We start from the raw sequence: 17491 nt of genomic DNA, 5'->3' as shown, positions 1-17491 counted from the left end.
CTCCTACAGCCTATGTTACTGACGCCCCGGTTTCAAACGTGATTTCTCATAAGGAATGTACCGACTGTGTATTTCACAATACATTCTTTGCTACTTTCACTTATGAACTAGTAAGAGAAGTGAATCTTCAAGGGACAAAAACGTGCCAAAAATGTCCTCAAAATGGAATTGTTCTTTAAGATACTGCCACAGCACATGGTTTTGATTAAAAAAAAAATCAAACCCTGGTTGTTGGGTCTCAGTGGATTGAGTGTCCGCCTATGAACCGAAAGGTCGCTGGTTTGATTCCCGGTCAGGGCACATGCCTGGGTTGCAGCCAGGTCCCCAGTGGGGGTGTGCAAGAGGCAACCAGTTGACGTTTCTCTCCCTCTCTTTCTCCCTTCCCCCGTCTCTCTAAAAATAAACAAAATCTTTAAAAAAAAAAGTCAAGCTTTTCCTCTAAACACACAAATTCTTTTTTTAAAACATCTAACCTGAAATACCCACTGTGGACTCAGTAAACGAAAAGCAAGTCTACAGGGACCATCTAACAGACTAGACCAGGTCCCAAGTCTCTGATGAAGGAATCTGGGCTGAGAGCACCGTTTGGGTCCATTGGTGAATTCTAATTTGCCCTCATCAGAGCTGACAGAGAGACCTGGTGAGGTTCACAAACAAATCTACCAATAGGTGAAAGAGATGGCCCTGCCAAAGACACTGCTGACCTGCTAGAGAAAGAAGAGCTTTTCGAAGAACATAAAGCAGATACAGTAGAGCAGATTTCAGGGGAAGATTTTTAAGACCACTTTTTCAATATAATGCTGCATAAAAAGCACAAAAAACTTAATATCTAGATCCAAACTTTAAAAATAAAACCCCGTAAATGCAAGTATTTATACCCAGAAAAAAGGCAAGAAGGAACTGCACCAAAGGTTAGCTGTTTTTACCTCTGGGTGGTAGCTGAATCAAAAAGCTGTCACTTTCTTCTTTCTTCTTTTGCTTTACAATAAGTACATACGACTTTATAATCGTAAACTCAGCATTTGACCTCCGGACGTGTGCTCTCTCCCTGCAAGGTCAGACCACCCGTGCGCACGCCCTGCCTGGCCTCATTCCCACCGCAGCAGCCCCGCACCTTGGCGCTGTGTCAGCCCCTGCCCCATCCACACCCAGTGACCGACCAGGGCAAGCTCTCGCACGGCCCACAGCAGGGACCCGTCTCCGCCGGGGCTCGCGTGGGGGCCTCAGGGCAGCACATGGAGAAAGGCCCTCAATGGCTAAAGCTGCCCTTGCAAAGCCTCTTCGGTTGCTGGCATAAACACGGCGTGACGAGTTCCGTGTGCGTGTGACCCTACAGCTACTATCCCCAGAGGATACACAATTCAGAGAGTAAAGCCCTCATGTGTTTCGGCTCTTGGACCAGTACAGCAGCCGTCTGAAGATTTCAGCTTGCAGCCTTTCCCTGTTCATGCTCCTCATCGTTTCCAACAAGTCTTTTGGGTCCGTGACTCTCTGTGGCCGTCAATTATTATTGTTCTCCTCCTCTCTCCTCCTTCTCCTTTGGTAGAACACCTGCTAACCCATCAAGCACACCACCTACACACCTTCTCTCCTGCAGATCAAACACCCTTCAGGGGTTTTGTCAGCCACGTTAACTGCAATGACACTGACCACCTCACTGCCAACGGGTACTCACTCACTGAGGGAATGGTGAGTAGAAGTGACCTCCTCACCATTTAAGTCATTATTATTCCTGCTCTCTCTCTCTTTTTCCTTTTGCAAAGCATGTAGCTGACTTTAGGGGAGGTAAAACGTTAGCAACAATTACACTGTACAACCAGAGCTCCATTGTACTGGGAGGGCATAAAGGGAGGCTTAGTGTTGGTGGGCTTGCTATCTATCAGTCTAGTTAAGGACACAGTTAAGACTACTTTTACTGAGTGTGTAATGAATGACAGAGACCCCAAATGCACCAGAGTTCAGAGAAGGAAGTAACAGGGTTTGAGGCTTCGATGCTATTGGAAGGCTTCTTGGAGGCGGCAGACTTCGAGACAAACCCTACCTCAGGGCAATTAGACAAACCGAGGTGGGAGGAGAGGACATTCCACACCGGAATGATGGCTTAGATCTGAGGAGTGCAGGGAAGGCAGAAAGTACCAGGTTTTCTGCAAAAGGGAGATGATATGATTCATTAATGAACGCTGACTCAGCCTCTTCTCTGTACCGGTACTGGCGGGCAGTGAGGACGCACAGATGAGAGCGCCCTGGTCACAGAGCGCCGCGTGGAGCCCTCCAGAACCACCCAGCCGACCAAGACACAGACCCGCAAGCAATCTGAGACGCACAGCAAATGACTAAGGCTCCCGTCAGCGGATGAGCGGATAAACAGTAAACAGAACGCAGCCCGCCCACAGGCTGGAACAGTCGCTAGTCAGCAACAGAAGGGGACAAAGCTCTGATCAGTGCTGCAGCACGGGTGGTCCCTGAAAACACTGTGTTAGGTGAAACGAGCCAGCCACAGAGGGCCGCACATTATATGACTCCGTTTATCTGAAATGTCCAGAAGGGGCAAATCAGTAGAAACCCAAAGATTCGTGATTACCAAGGAAGGGGAAGGAGGCAGGGAGAACAGGGAGTGGCCGTTTAATGAGTGCAGATGTCTTTCTTGTAATGAAATATTCTGGAGTTAGGTAGTGGTGATGGTTGTACAGTCTTGTAAATATCCTAAAAAACACTGAATTGACACTTTTAAATGTATGGTAAGTGAATTATATTTCAGAAGGAAGAAAGAAGAAAAAAGAAAGTCAGTCAAACTAAGGTTCTACAGGACAGAGAAGAAAAGAATTTCACCTGAAAAAGCTGGTGAAGGCTTCCCAGAGGAGGCAGCAGCCCTGAACGTGAAAGCACAAACAGCGTTCCTTACGGGAGGGGAGGGCACATGCCCAGGTGTGGCTTGGTGGGACCAGAGGCAGTTCCCCAGTTCCCACTCACAGTAACCACGTGTAGGTGACTTAGTCTTTTTAAGCTTCTGTTTTCTCATCTCTGAACTGGAAACAAGAACACCGACCTGACAGTGTACAGACCTGACGTGTATGCTTTAAAGCAGCTCCCAGGTGACTGTGACATATTTGAAAACTGGCTTTTAGGAACCCCAGCTGCAGGAACCCCAGAAAAACGTTTAACTGGAGGGATGGTTGAAAGGCAATCCTTTCAGGACAGCAAAGATGAGAACACGGAGCTGGGAGACCCGGCCATCACAGTCCAGGCCGAGACCTGGAGGGCCTGGGCGAGGAGAAGGCAAAGAGCAGGAGAGCGGAGCGGGTGTGAGAGAACACCAACGGAACGCAACAGAATCTTTCGCAGAGGAAAGAAGGACAGGAATTCAGTATGGCTCTGAGGCTGGAAGTCCAAGTGACCGCAGAAATGATGGCATGTACGTCACCCAAATCCAGAAGAGCAGAGGGGTAACCGGTTTTTTGGGGGGCGGGGAGGGAGAATAAAGAAATCCATGCAAAATTACTTGGTGAGAGTTAAGTGCTAGAAAACAAACATATCACGGAGCCGGCCAGCAGCAAACCCGTCTTGGACAGGAAAGCGGTATGGCAGTCAGGAGCACAGGCTGGTAGGAGGCCAGGGCCAGACCCCAGAACTGTCGCGTCCTGTCTGTGGGGCGCCGAAAAAGTCACCTGGTTTCTCTAAATCTAGGTTTCTTCATTTATGAGAATAATAACAGTACATGTTTCACGTAAGATTAGTTTTTTTAAGTATATTTTATTGGTTATGCTATTACAGTTGTCCCAATTGTCCCCCTTTGCCCCCTCAGCCCAGCATCTCCCTTCCCTCCAGCAATGCCCCCCCAACACCCCCCTTAGTTCATGTCCATGGGTTGTGCATATAAGTTCTTTGGCTTCTCCATTTCTATACTATTTTTAACGTTCCCCTGTCTATTCTGTACCTACCAGTTATCCTTCTTGATCCCTGCACCTTTTCCCCCATTCTCCCCCTTCTCCCTCTCCACTGATAATCCTCCAAATGATCTCCATATCTGTGTTTCTGTTCCTGTTCTAGCTGTTTGCTTAGCTTTTCTTTTTTTAGATTCAGTTGTTGATAGTTGTAAGTTTGTTGTCATTTTAATGTTCATAGCTTTGATCTTCTTTTTCTTAAATGTGTCCCCTTTGACATTTCATATAATAATGGCTTGGTGATGATGAACTCCTTCAGCTTTACCTTGTCTGGGAAGCACTTCACCTGCCCTTCCATTCTAAATGATAGCTTTGCAGGATAGAGTCATCGTGGTTGTAGGTCCTTGCTTTTCATCACTTTGATGATGCCGGAAATCAAGACTTCTGATCTGAGGTATGTTTACATGCCTCTTGGTCCAGGTGTTTAATGATCCGAGCAGGACTCGCTGGTGCTGACAGTCTGACTGCTCAGGCCTCAGGATCTTAAAGACATCCTGTGACTTAAAAAGAATCTTGCTGAGTATTCCATCTTCCCTGATGTTGATAAGGAAATCAAACAAAACTAATTACAACTGGTGTTTAACCTTGATTGCTCTCTGTTAGTGTTTAAGGAACAGTGCATCCCTTCCATAGCCTTAAAAGAATAGATGATTGGATTTGTTTTTTTTGTTTTTGAATCTATAGGTGATATATAGACTTATTTATCAGGAAGCTTTCTCTTCAGCTAATCCTTTAAGCTTCCTCTGTTGTAAGTTTCAAGTACATCCTAATCATTCCTGGAATGTGCCTGTGAGCTCATTCCTGGATCCTCCCTGTTGATTAGCATATCCGCAAAATCCATTAAAAGGTGCTTGCACTGCTCAGTGCTGACCTGCCTGAGCGTGCGGCAGCCCTCTGTCCCTCCCATTCTGTCTGCTGGAATTGCCTCCCTGCCCTCGACCACAAAGTACTACAACACTTTGAATACTTCTTGCAAAGTTTGAGAAATCAGCAGATAGTCTTACAGGCACCCCTTTGTAGGGAACTCTCTGCTATTCTCTTGCTGCTTTTAAGATTCCCTCTTTATCTTGAACCTTCGGCACTTTAATTATGATGTGCCTTGGTGTGGTCCTCTTTGGGTCTGGCTTGTTTGGGACTCTGTGCTTCCTGGACTTTATGTCTATTTCCTTCGCCAAATTTGGGAAGTTTTCCTTCATTATTTTTTCACATAAGCTTTCCATTTCTTGCTCTTCCTCTTCTCCTTCTGGCACCCCTATGATTCGGATATTGGCATGTTTAAAGTTGTCCCAGAGGTTCCTAAGCCTCTCCTCACTTTTTTCAATTCTTTTTTCCTCATTCTGTACTGGCTGACTGTTTTTTTTTAATGTTCCAAATCATTGATTTTAATCTTGGTTTCCTTTCCTTCACCATTGGTTTTGTGTGGATTTTTCCTTCATTTCACTTAGCATAGCCTTCACTTGTTCCCTTATGCATCTGCCGTACTCAAGCATATCTGTCAAGGCTATGAGCATCTTTATCACCAGTGTTTTGAATTCTGTGTCTGTTAGGTTGGCTATCTCCTCATCACTTAGTTCTCCCACTGGAACCTTGTCCGTTCCCCCTTTTGGGCCATACTTCTCTGCCTCAACTTGACAGGTCTCTGTGTTTGCCTGTGTCTTAGGTGGAGCTGTCGCACCTGTTATGTTGTAAGGGGCAGAGCCTTAGGTATTGTCAGTACAGGGCGACCTGTTTCACCACGTTGTGGCGCTGTGTGGGGGGGAGGGGTCTGAGAGGGAACAATGCCACTTGCTCAGCACTTGCCCATTTTCCCATCACTTCACCCATTCCTGTATGGGACTGGTGCCCCTCAAGCTGTCACCCTGGTGATGGTTCCCAGACTGGATGGGTTTGTGGACATTCTAGGACTGAGGGCCTCTAAACAGACTCTGCTGAGAGACTGGCAGTTTCTTCCACCACCCCAGCCCCCACTGGTTTGCACAGCCAGAAGCAATGAGGCTTTATTTTCCCCGACGCTGGGACTGTGAGCCGTGGGGTCTGGTCTGGGGCTGAGATCACTTCCCAGGTGACCCTCCCGGCTTTTATGTGTGACTGCTCCTTCTGATGGCTGGCCACAGCCACTGCCTTGCTGCCACTGCCCCAGCTCTATCCCTCCTGCCTGTCTGTATGAGTGTTGCTTCTTTATATCTTTGTTTGTTGGACTTCCACGCAGTTCAATTTTCTGGTAGTTCTGGTTGCTTTTTGTTTTGAGGTAGATATAATTCTTCTATGGTTGTGGAAGGAGGCAAAGTGTGTCTACCTACGCCTCCATCTTGGCTGGGAGTCTAATTTTTAAAGTAAGTAAAAAAGTTAAGCACAGTACCTAGTACATGGTAAGTGAGCACTCAATAAGTGTTGGTGATTACCTTTAGCTACTCTGTGATGACAGCAGTGGGACCAGCTATGCTTTGGGGAAGCTAAACCATATGATTCAAGAGTCAGAAAAACCTCCCAACTCTGAGGCAGGACAGGAAGGCAGTGGCCAACTCTGAGGCAGGACAGGAAGGCAGTGGACTATGAAGTTTCAGACACAGGAATTAGTGGCTGAGTTAGCACCACTGGTACCATTTCACAATGGTTTAAAAACATTTCCATAAATGTTCTTAACTTGAAACAAAACCTCCTTAGTTCAGTCACTTATCTGATCGGTATTTATTGCAAAACTATTGCTACAAAGAATTGTGCTAGACCCTGTATGATGCAAAATTGTGCACAACGTAAATGTGGCACTCAAGGAGATCACAAACGAGAAGGCAAGGGGACTCATGCACACAAACATCCGAAGGACGAGCCACTCTGTGGAACATCACTGAGGCACTACCAGTCATGGAAGCAAAATAGGAAGGATCACTTCCAACGTGGATGAAGCTGTTACCTGAACTAAGCCTAGAAGGATGGCCAGAACACAGATTTGGGAGAAATAATGGGACTGCAGTCGAATGAAACTGTGAACACAGATGCAAAGCTGCAAAGGTTCGAAGATGTGTTTCAGCCCTGGCTGGTGTGGCTCAGTTGGTTGGTGCACCATCCTATAACGGAAAGATTGTGGGTTCGAGTCCCTGTGAGGGCACATACCTAGGCTGCAGGTTCGATCCCTGATCTGGGCACATATGAAAGGCAACCAATCAATGTTTCTCTCTCTCTAAAAGCAATAAAAAAAAAAAAAGTCCTCGAGTGAGGATAATTGTTTTTTAAAGGTGTGTTCCAGGAAGAGCCAGAAGTCAAGATTAACTGAAGGACTGGAGCCGAGGTAACTGGCCTAGTGCTGACGGCAACCAAGGGGGCCGGACCACAGGGCGAAGCCTGGCCTCTGGGAAGACACCAGGCAGGGAGGGTCGGAACCTTGTTTGGGGAGCAGAATGGTGGATGTGGCTCCACACGGGCGGAGTAGGACATTTCTGAAACCAGCCCCTCACAGTTGATAGGCTTTTAAAGCTGGACAGGACTCAGACTCCACCCCAGCCCTTCCATCTTCCTGATGGAACCAGGACCGAGAGAAGTAAGTGAGCACACTGCCCCAGCCAGGAAGTCCGCCACCAAGGCTAAACTGCAGCCCTGGTCTGCAGACGCGGTTCACTGTGCGTTACACCAGACCTCGGGCCAGACAGAACGTCTGAAAGCCAGGATGAAATGTGGGTTTGCTGCTTGGTACACAAGCCGGTGTTATAGAACTGAATCACCAGGACAGCCTGAAGTGGTGGGAGCGGCTGGGCCACAGAGGGAGCAGAAGAAAACACCTAACCTGGGTTGCAGCCTCACTGGGCGTGGGGCGGTGCGGGAGTGGAGGGAGGAAGGGGTCATAAAAACGCACATCTAAGAGGAGGGCAGAGAATCAAGATATGCGGGATCCTAGAAACCAAGGTCCGTGTCTCCTCTTTAGCGAACACATACATGTTCAATAAATACCTGCTAGATGGATGGAAGGACGGATACAGAGTAAAGTCAAAAACCGTCCGAGCCCCATTCAGCTAAAGCGCTTTGCGAAGCACCTTAGTGGGGTAAACGAAATGGCCCCCCAACAGCCCTGGAGGCAGTCTTGTCGTCACTGTTCAAGAAGAGAAAACAAGCTTCTAAATCGCCCAAGTTAGAGAGCAGGTATCACAGTAAGGGCTGCAAATCAAGTCCTCACTACTAAGAAAATATTATTAATTTTTATTAGGGTAGAAAATGGCAAGGTAACTGTTTAAAAAATAAAGTGTTCTTATTAGAGACACACTCAGTGACAATGTCTGAGATTTAGCTTTAAAATACGCCAATAAGAACCAAAAAGGGGGGGGGGGCAGGATAACTGAAAGAAAAAGTGGGGAAATGTTGACAATTGCTGAAATCGGTTACGTGGAGCCCATCACACGCTTCTCCCCACTGCTGCGGATGTTGGAAGTTTTCCACAATAAAAAGCCTACTCCTGAGCAGCTTCCCGCCCTGGGGAGCTGCTCAGACCAAGGGAGGGAAACATCAAGGAAAACCATCTGTGTCCAGCAATAAAGAATCTACCTCAGAGCCGGTGTCCGGGAGAAATGCAGGGGCAGAAGCCACACCACGAAGGACTGAAAGACACAGATGAGGGAGACCGTGGGACACTGGCGGTGAAACTGCACTTTCCGTAAGAGACGGGGACGGAAAGCAGAGGGCCAGGGCAGTCCTAGAGGCCCCGGGCTCAGCACAGTCGCCATGGTCATGCAGGTCGAAACAAAAAAAGGAGGCGGGGGAGGGTAGGCAAAAGCTAGAAAGAAGGTAATGATTAATGAATTAACTGATCAATTAATACATATGAAATAAACACATGATAAATGCTCACCCTCCTCAACGAGGAAATGTGTAATAAATAGAAAATAGCTATCTAGGCTTCAGATGGGCAAAGATTAAAAATCCTAACAAGGTCAGTGCTAGAAGGGAAACATAAATTGATATGATCTTTTAAAAGTTATTGGGTAATATCTAGCAAGATCTTAAGCATGCATAACCCTTGACACAGAAATTCCACTTGTAGGGCTTTATCCTAAGAAGTACATGTGCAAAGTAGCCCTGGCCAGTGTGGCTCAGCTGGCTGGAGGGTCTTCCCATCGACCAAAGGGTCACAGGTTCCGGTCAGGGTATACGTCCAGTTTGTGGGTTTGGTTCCCAGGCGGGGCGCATACAAGGGACAACCGATGTATGTCTCTCTCTCACATCTATGACCCTCTCCCTCTCTCTCCTTTCTGCTCTCTCTAAAATCAATAAGCATATCCTCAGGTGAGGATTAAGTAAGTAAAAAAAAGAAGTATGTGTACAAAATAGAAAAAATGTATACAATGTATACAAAGAGGTAGAGAAAGATACAAATGTTCAAGGATGCTGGTAACAAAAAAAACTGATACAAATATATAACACTATATAACTATTAAAAGGTACAATAGATTTGTAACCTAAACCTGGGAAAGTACCCAAGCATTAAATGGGGGGAAGGGGAGCAAGTTACATAAAAGTGGATACATTGTGATCCCATTTCCGCAAAAAGGAATTATTACTTCTCTCTCTACAGTGGGGGGAAAAACGTGGGTAAATACAGACCGAATTCTTAATGGTAGTTAACACTGAGACATGGGATTATGGGTCCTTATGTAAAAATGCCTGAATTTTACTGTGCTCGTATATCACCAATATAATCAGGAAAAAAGTCGAAAGGACTTTTCCCAAAGCAAGAGGCTCTAGTGCTGAAAGGACCACGAAAGAAAGAAAAGTGGAAAGAATTACGGAGCGCAAACCCTAAAGTGAGGGAAAGGATGAACGAGGGCATGAAGGACAGGTCTAGGGAGCCTCGGGAAACATGCAAGAAGCTGCGGTAAGAAAGGGGACCCCGAGGGGCAGAGGGGGCTCAACTCGAGTGAGGCCTGGCAAGCTGCTGGTACCCAAGGTAGCCCGCTGTCCTGATGCCCCGAAACACTGAGCACCTACAGCAGCAGAAGCAGCTCGGGGAGGTCACCCGGGGTCGGCAACTAGCAGGACAAGACAGGGCCCCAGCGCAGGCAGGCAGAGGGCTCGCAGGCCTGGGGACGGCGGCAGGGAAGCTGTGGGCCACGGCAAGCAGGCACCCAGCTAAGGTGGGGGCGGGCACGGAGTGGGGCGGGGAAGCACAGCCGCACCTGATGCTCCCGCTCCCAGACTCCCACGATCCGAAGGAAGACCCCTACCTGTGTCACCAATCCTCAAGTGCAGAACATCTGCCCCTGGGTCCGCACTTTCCCTGGACCACTGAGTGACCCGTGAGAAAGGCGGGGCTCCCTCGGGGCTCCTCCCCCACCCAGTTCTCCCAGAGTTGCTGGGCTGCTCTTAATGGAGCAGAAGCCCCACTGCCCGCACGACCTTCTCTGTGTGTGTCCTCTACTAGGGGTGACCCTCACCCTTAGCCTGTGAGGGCATAAAAACGGGCCCTAAACTTAGAATCGGGACACCTGGCATTGGGCCTAGCTTTTCTTCTTACTGGCTTTGGGGACTTGCAAGTGAGCCTGGCCACCTCTTTGGGTGCTCCCTCGTCTGTAAAATGGGGAAAGCTGCCTCCCAGCCTGGCTGGGAGGGTGAAGTAAAGTAAATGTATAAAAGAAGTATTTCATTAACTAGAATAGCATACATACACAAGGCATGCTTATTAGGGCAAAGCAAACATTTTCCACTTCCGCTTACACAGTACCCTCACTTACCGCGGGTATTCCGTTCTAGACCCCCCACCCCCCACGAGAGGTGAGAACCCGCAAAGTAGGAACCTTATTTTAGTATTTATATGTATTTTAAGGCTTTAGAAACCCTTCCCACACGCTTATAAACCGTTCCCAGTCCCTTAACCTTTCCCACACTTTTATAAACACTACGTATGTCCTTAAACATATTCTACACTCTTAAACCTACGTCACTTTAACAACATACGTATACAGCACCGCAAAATCCTGCGGTAGAGCGAAAAATCCGCAATAAATAATTAAATATAATATTTTTAAAACCCCGCGACACAGCGAGGCCGCGATATAAGCACCCCACGATGCAGTGAGGGGCCGCCCTATGTGACTCCCCCGCGGTGCCACGAAACCTGAGGCGAGCGCTGCCACCTCCCGCGCGCCGGTGCTGGCTGACGCGGCCCGGGTTCCCACCGCTTCTGACCTGTGTCATGACAACCTCCGTCCCAGCACCTCGGTCCCACGTGCACAAAGGCCGCGGCTGCCAGGTGCTGGCCACATCTAAAGTGCCTCCTGCGTTGTCCCCGCTTTCCTTCTTATCTCCCATCAACGTCTATCTTTGAGGACAGCCGCCTTCCAGGTTTTCCTCCTCTGCGGCCAGCGGGGCGTGCCCTCTGCATGACAGAGCAGCCGCACTGTGCATGCCTTCAGTGGGCGTTCCTGTGTCACCTGACCAACCGTAACAATCACATGAAAGTCATTTCGAGTTTCCTCCTCAGGTTATTTTACCACCGAGAAGAACCAAGAGGGTGAGTAAATGAATTGGCATGATTCCATAACTTCTCAGTTAACAGCTCCGAAAATACAGCTTCCTAACAAAGAATTAATATATCAGCTTCAGTGTTAACACCATATTAGCCTGAGCAAAGATCTAGGAGTGAGTCCAAATTCATAAATAAAGTTTGGGCAAATAACCTTACAGTTTCCTGAATATGATGACATTGAGCTCAGTGGAGTCTGCAAGAGGCTCATCAGCCAACAGAAGTCACAACAACCGCACGCTGAAGCCATTCCCTGCTCCCAGGCCAGGAGCTGCCTGGAGACCTCGTGGCCCAAAGGGGCAATGGAAGACCCCGTTAATACCAACGAAGACCCGCTGCGTTCTCTTCCAAGGGGGCTTCTGCAAGGCCCGAAGAGAGCCAGTACTAGCCCCCAGCCTCAAAACCACGAACATACAGACGAGCAATACGCCTTCCCAGCAAGAGGAAGTATTGCTTCTAGCGACCTAGAAATACAAAGGCAGAGGGGCTCTGTCTCTGGAAACACAGAAGCCAGACGCAGTCACGACGTCAGAACTCCAGTCATACAAACTGCCAGCTCCACAGGAATGACATGCCGTCACTTCACATGCAGAGGCCACTCGTCTGTGCGCGCGACAGGCGTCTGCTGAGGAGCTACTCTGCGTCGGAAATGGTTAGGTACTGGGATATAAAAGAAAATAAGACAGGGCCTGTCCTCAAGTAGGGCACAACACAGGCACGGAAAACACAAAACTACCAAAGTTAAGAGCACGGTGCGATTATGAAGAAGGCTGGCACAGACTGCGAAGGCCACACAAAGGAGAGGCACTCAGCTTAACCAGGAGAGAACCAAGGAAGGTTGTTAAGAGACGGGAGTGCTGAGTTCTGGTCGATTCAAGCCTACGGGTCAGATAAGCGCTAGAACGGGGAGGATAGTGAGCAGGAAAAGAGCCTGAGTGTGCTGGGACCTCCTAGGGGTTCACTGCGGAGCCCTAAGTGCCAGAGGAACTGCAGTGGAGGGGGGCCTAGAAAGCAAGACACCAAGAGGCCAAGTCTTGAAGGTCCTTGTGAGATGTTGACTCAGAGACACACCAGGATCTAGATGTTCATGGTGTCCTGAAGCCAGAGGAATATTATTTACTTTTAACTGGAGTTAAAGACCAGCTAGTCTGGAGGGGGGATCTGACCAAGAAAGACCAGAAAAGACTTACAGCCAGTTATTCTGAATCACTTCTGTCTGCCTCATACTTTTCTTCCTCTCACAGGGAAAAAATAAAACTGAACAAGTCTGTAACAAAACCTGTGAACCTTCTGTTCATCAAAAACATTTCTGAACGGAGTGCTAGATTCTATCAAAGAAGCTCAAATCAGAGAAAGGAACATCTGGAGACTTTCCAACATCTGGAACCTTCCAGGCAAAAAGACCAAAGTCAAGTCTCTGATGGCAGCAGTACAGTAACTGCCAAACCTTTTTCATCTGATGGCACGTAAACTAATTACTAAAATTCTGCGGCATACCAAAAAATATATTTTTTGCTGATGTGACAAAAAATATATAGGTACAATTTTGATTCATTTCATATTAAGTGGTTATTATTGTGTTTGCTGTTGTCAATTTTTTTATTTGACAATCTAAGGGAAAAGAAGGTCAGTACCCCTGACTACTGCATGTTTTAAAAAGTCTTGCAGCACACCAGTTGAAAAATCGCTGCAGTAGAAAAAAGCTAGAGAAACATCCAGAACAGGGGCCACAGACAACACGGTGCTGCTTGGCACACTCCAGCACTGTGTCAATGGGAATACTCACTGTTCCTTAAACAAGGACACGATGAACAGTTATGTCCTGGCTTCTCCAAAGAAACTTCCAGGAAAAAAACCTACCAGTGCCAGGAATAACCTTGGACTTTATAGTGTTGACTCCTGCCCACTGTAGTACCTTGACAATTCTCACACCTGTCCAGTGTGCCAATGGGTGAGGACAGCAAGCTGCCTTCCTCACCAGACAAGGAAATTGAGCCCTGCGTCCATGCGTAAGCACCCGGCTGCATTCCGATTACTAGTGCCGGGGAGAGCAGCGCCCCATCAATAACACTAACTACACTAACTGCTGCGCAGGCCAGCTCTGGCCACATCAAGCCCTGGGCCCTCGTCTCCAGCCCTCAATACAGCCCGCAGGGGTGATACTGGTGCCACTTTACAGATGGAAAAAATAAAAAAAATAAAAGCAAGGCTCAGAGAGGTTACAAGCTTACCCAGGTCAAAAAGCAAGAGTTAGAGGTGGGAGGGCTCCAAAGCCCGCGCTCTTCCCACTGCACCAGGCGCCTCCAAAGGTTTCTAATGAGATGGAAACTCTCAGCCTTCTTTCCAAGAGTGTCCGAAGTTCGGCCATTTGACTAAGAGGCGGGTAAAATCACCTTTTTTAGCAATGATTTTGCCTTCAAAACAGTAAGTAAGCCAGTCTCTGTTTTCTTAGAGATATTTCAAAGAATGTATTTATTATCTAACTGCCTTGATTTATATATATATATATATATACACACACACACACATATATATATATATAATTTTTTTCCCAAATATATACACAAAAATAGAGAAAAGAGCAAAGGACAAAATTTCATTTTACTAGATCAAAATGGAGATTAACAATGAAAGCAAAAAAAAAAAAAAAAAAAAAATCAAAGACATTTTTACATTAAAAAATAAAAAATAGCCCTGGCTGGTGTGGCTCAGTGGATTGAGTGCCGGCATGTGAAACAAAGGGAAGCCAGTTCGATTCCCAGCCAGGGCACATGCCTGGGTTGCGGGCCAGGGCCCCAGTTTGGGGAGCGTGAGAGGAAACCGCACATTGATGTTTCTCTCCCTCTCTCTCTCTCTCTTCCCCTCTCTCTAAAAATAAATAAAATATTTAAAAAATTAAAAATAAACAAATATAATTTACATTATATTTTATGCAGTAAAAATCCAGAGGCAATTTCACACAGACTGTGTCTTACCTCCACCGGACCCTTCCTGTCCTAGGGGACAGCACTCCAAGTGGTCAGCAAACACTCCCAGCCTACATACAGGGAACCAGACGGGGGGGTGACAGCGCCTTCATGCCCTCAAAACCACAGTGAGAAGGAGAGTGTGAGGGCCTCCTTAGGAGCCTGAGCACATACACAACACCTGTAAATCCCTGCTCATCCGGACACACTCAGAAAGAAGAGTTTACCCTGTGGTCTGTCTTCAGGAGTGCTCAGAGTTAGCAGGTGCGTTTAGATAAAATAATGCAGAAGCAGTCCCCTACCAATGTGAGCACAGTATGTCTAAACTTTTTCTATGGAAATCTATGAAGAGAATCAATTATCCCTCATCAAACCCATACTTTAGAAGGCTTCACTGATCAGAAGCTCGGTAGGCCTGAGCTGCTTCTTCCTTCACGGGCCCACAGTCACTTCTGCACTGAGAGCCACTACTATTAAAATGTCCAAAATATCACCACACTGCAGGTGCCCAACCCAGTGCCGGGCACAACTCAACAGATGTTGGTTTATGAAAGAATGAATTACAAAAGATAGGAAATTTAATAGAGAAAAGAATATAACTTAAGGAAAATACAGAATTTTTAAAGCTTAAGGGCAAAAACCATCCCCAGAACAATCAAGAGAACTACAAATAGTCCAAATTACCTCTCAGGTGACACGTATCCTAGCTGCCAACTAGGCAGCACCTCCTAACATCCTAAACTTACACAGTGCAACGATTCTGATCCTGCTTTTTCCCCACAGTGGGTCTGCTATCTCGTCCACAGACAACACGCCGACTTCTGCCCCAGGACTACACACAGGGCTCTGGATGGGAGCTGGCGCACTCAGTGACACAGGAGAGACAGAGTTTACAGACTGAGGTCATTGGAGAGAGACAGGTGACACTTCCAGTGAAGATAATGTCCTGTGAGAGCTGAAAGTCATTACGATTTAGCAGATTCAATACAATGAGTTCATGCCTATAGGAAAAAGTCGTTTCATAAATTTAGGGGTATAAAGAACATAAAAACATTTAATTAAATGTATTGGGTAACACTGGTTAATAAGACTGTATAGGTTTCAAGTGTGCAATTCTATCATAAATCATCTGTATATTGCACTGTGTTCACACCCAGTCAAGTCTCCTTCCCTCACCACATATCTGACCCGGAAAGAACTTGTAACAACACACACTGTTAGCCTTTCACATCCCTCTCTAGAGCTGCACACATTAAACAATGACACTGAAATAAGTAAAAGCAGGCCCTTAAATTAATGCAGGTTTATTAAAAAATTGGACACCCCCCCCTAGTGTTTACGTATATTGTGGCGCCCAAGTCAATCTACCGTTGCACACAGGAGCCGCAGTGCTGCGAAGAGAACGAGTCACAACTCAGAAACAAAGGGGGAAACGAACAGAGGAAGGCTTTGACGTCCCGGCCACAAAGAAAGTCTCCACTTCGAATCTTGCCCGTGGCAGCTGCCATTCCGCCTTGGAGCAGGAGGAGTGGTCCACGCCGTCTCCTCCTCAGGGACACACCCACGGAGTCTCCAGACGTCCCTCCCAGCCCCAGCCCCCAGGACAGTCGGCCCCACCCGCCGGCACGCAGCGGGGCCCTAACGGGTCTGAGTCACCCACTCCCGCGCACCGAGAGGGCATCCTCCACCAGGAAGCCCACTCGGCGGGGTCCCCGCGCGCACCTCCCGCGCCGCCGCCGCCCGCGGCCCGCAAATGCGCCCACCTCCCCCGCCGCCGACCCTCCCCCACACTCCCCGCAGTGACCCTCTCGGGGCGCGTTCCCGGCCTGGGAGCCGTTCAGGGCCGGGGTGCGTCCGGGCCCCGGAGGATCCAGCCCCGTGCCCGACTCCCCTGCGCCCGGCCGAGCGCCGGCCTTTCCGGGAACTAACCGCCGGTTCCCTCCGAGGCGCTACACTCGCGCCGCCTCCCCTCCCCGGCCGGCCCCCGGGCCGCCAAGTTTACAGCCCTCGCGGCGGGGGACAGGACGCGTCGCTCGGCGCCCCGGGACCAGGCCCCCCGAACGCCGGCCCCACGTTCACCCCACAATGGCCAGCCTCCGGGGCGTCCGCCGCCAGCGTTAGGAGCGAACGCCGCCGGAGTGAACTCTCCGGGCCCCTCTGCCTCCCCTCCCCGGCGACAAAGGTCCCGCACGCCAAGCCACCGAGGACCCGGGCCGCAGCTGAGATCCCCCCCGAGCCCCCGGCCACCGGAGCTCCCTCGGTCGGATCCAGCGCCCCGCGCCCCGCGCGGCGCCAGGGCCCAGGGCCGAGGCCCCAGCGGGCCCCCATTGTTGCGGGTCCCGGCGGCCCGGGCAGGGGGCCCGAGGGCCGGCACCGGCACTCACCTCCCGCGCCGCGGCTCCGGGCCGCGCCGGGCCGGGCAGGGCCTCGCGGCCTCGCGGTGCGCTGCGCCCGCCTCGGCGGCGTCTGCGGCGGCGGGGGCTGGAAGCAGCCGGCCAGGCCCGGGCGCCGCGGACTGGCTGGGACCGAGCTCGGGGCTTCTGTGGCGGCGGCGCTCGCAGCCTCCGCTCGCGGTCCGCGCCAGAAACCGTCCCCCCGCCGGCCCGCGCGCCAGGCCGCCCGGCCGGGAACACGCGCCGCCGCCAGGAAAGTTCCGCCGCGAGCCGGCCGAGGCCGCCCTGCCCCCGCGCCGGGGGAGGGGGGCGGGGGGGCCGCGGGGCGTCCCCGCGCAGCGCCGTCCGGGCTCCCGACGAGCGTTGGCGCGGCGCGGGCGGCTCCGGGGCTGCGGCCGACGGGAAGGGTCTGCGCCCCGCCAGCCCCCGAAGAGCCACGCTGGCCGCTTAAAGCTTCCGCGGCGCCCGGGCGCCTCCTCATTCTGCCCTCGAGGGTCACCCGGGCGGCTGGTTCGGATCGGACGCGGCGATGGGAGGGCCCGGCGCGGGGACGTGGGGCTCGGCGGCGGCGCACGGTCGCTGCTGAAGCCACGGCCGATCCGCGCCTCCTGCTCGGGTTCGCGCGGCCCTCGCCGCCCCTGGACAGCGACGTGCACCTGTCTCCAGAGCTCCCTGGAGACGAGGCCG

The 17491-nt window shown here is 50.0% G+C and overlaps 1 protein-coding gene across 1 annotated transcript in view; it reads right to left on the bottom strand.

Moving 5' to 3' along the window:
- The window catches only part of RAD54L2 (RAD54 like 2), a 69095-nt gene extending 52234 nt beyond the window's left edge, over positions 1–16861 (bottom strand). Inside the window, exon 1 of the mRNA XM_090284836.1 lies at positions 16796–16861. The gene's annotated coding sequence lies outside the window, so the exon portion shown is untranslated. The remainder of the gene's footprint in view (positions 1–16795) is intronic.
- Between the last annotated feature and the right edge of the window lie 630 nt (positions 16862–17491).

This window comes from Furipterus horrens, unplaced genomic scaffold (genome assembly GCF_987537825.1).
Source record: "Furipterus horrens unplaced genomic scaffold, mFurHor1.1.pri manual_scaffold_7, whole genome shotgun sequence".
NCBI classification, from domain to species: Eukaryota; Metazoa; Chordata; class Mammalia; order Chiroptera; family Furipteridae; genus Furipterus; species Furipterus horrens.
This window is presented reverse-complemented; position numbering and strand designations above follow the sequence as displayed.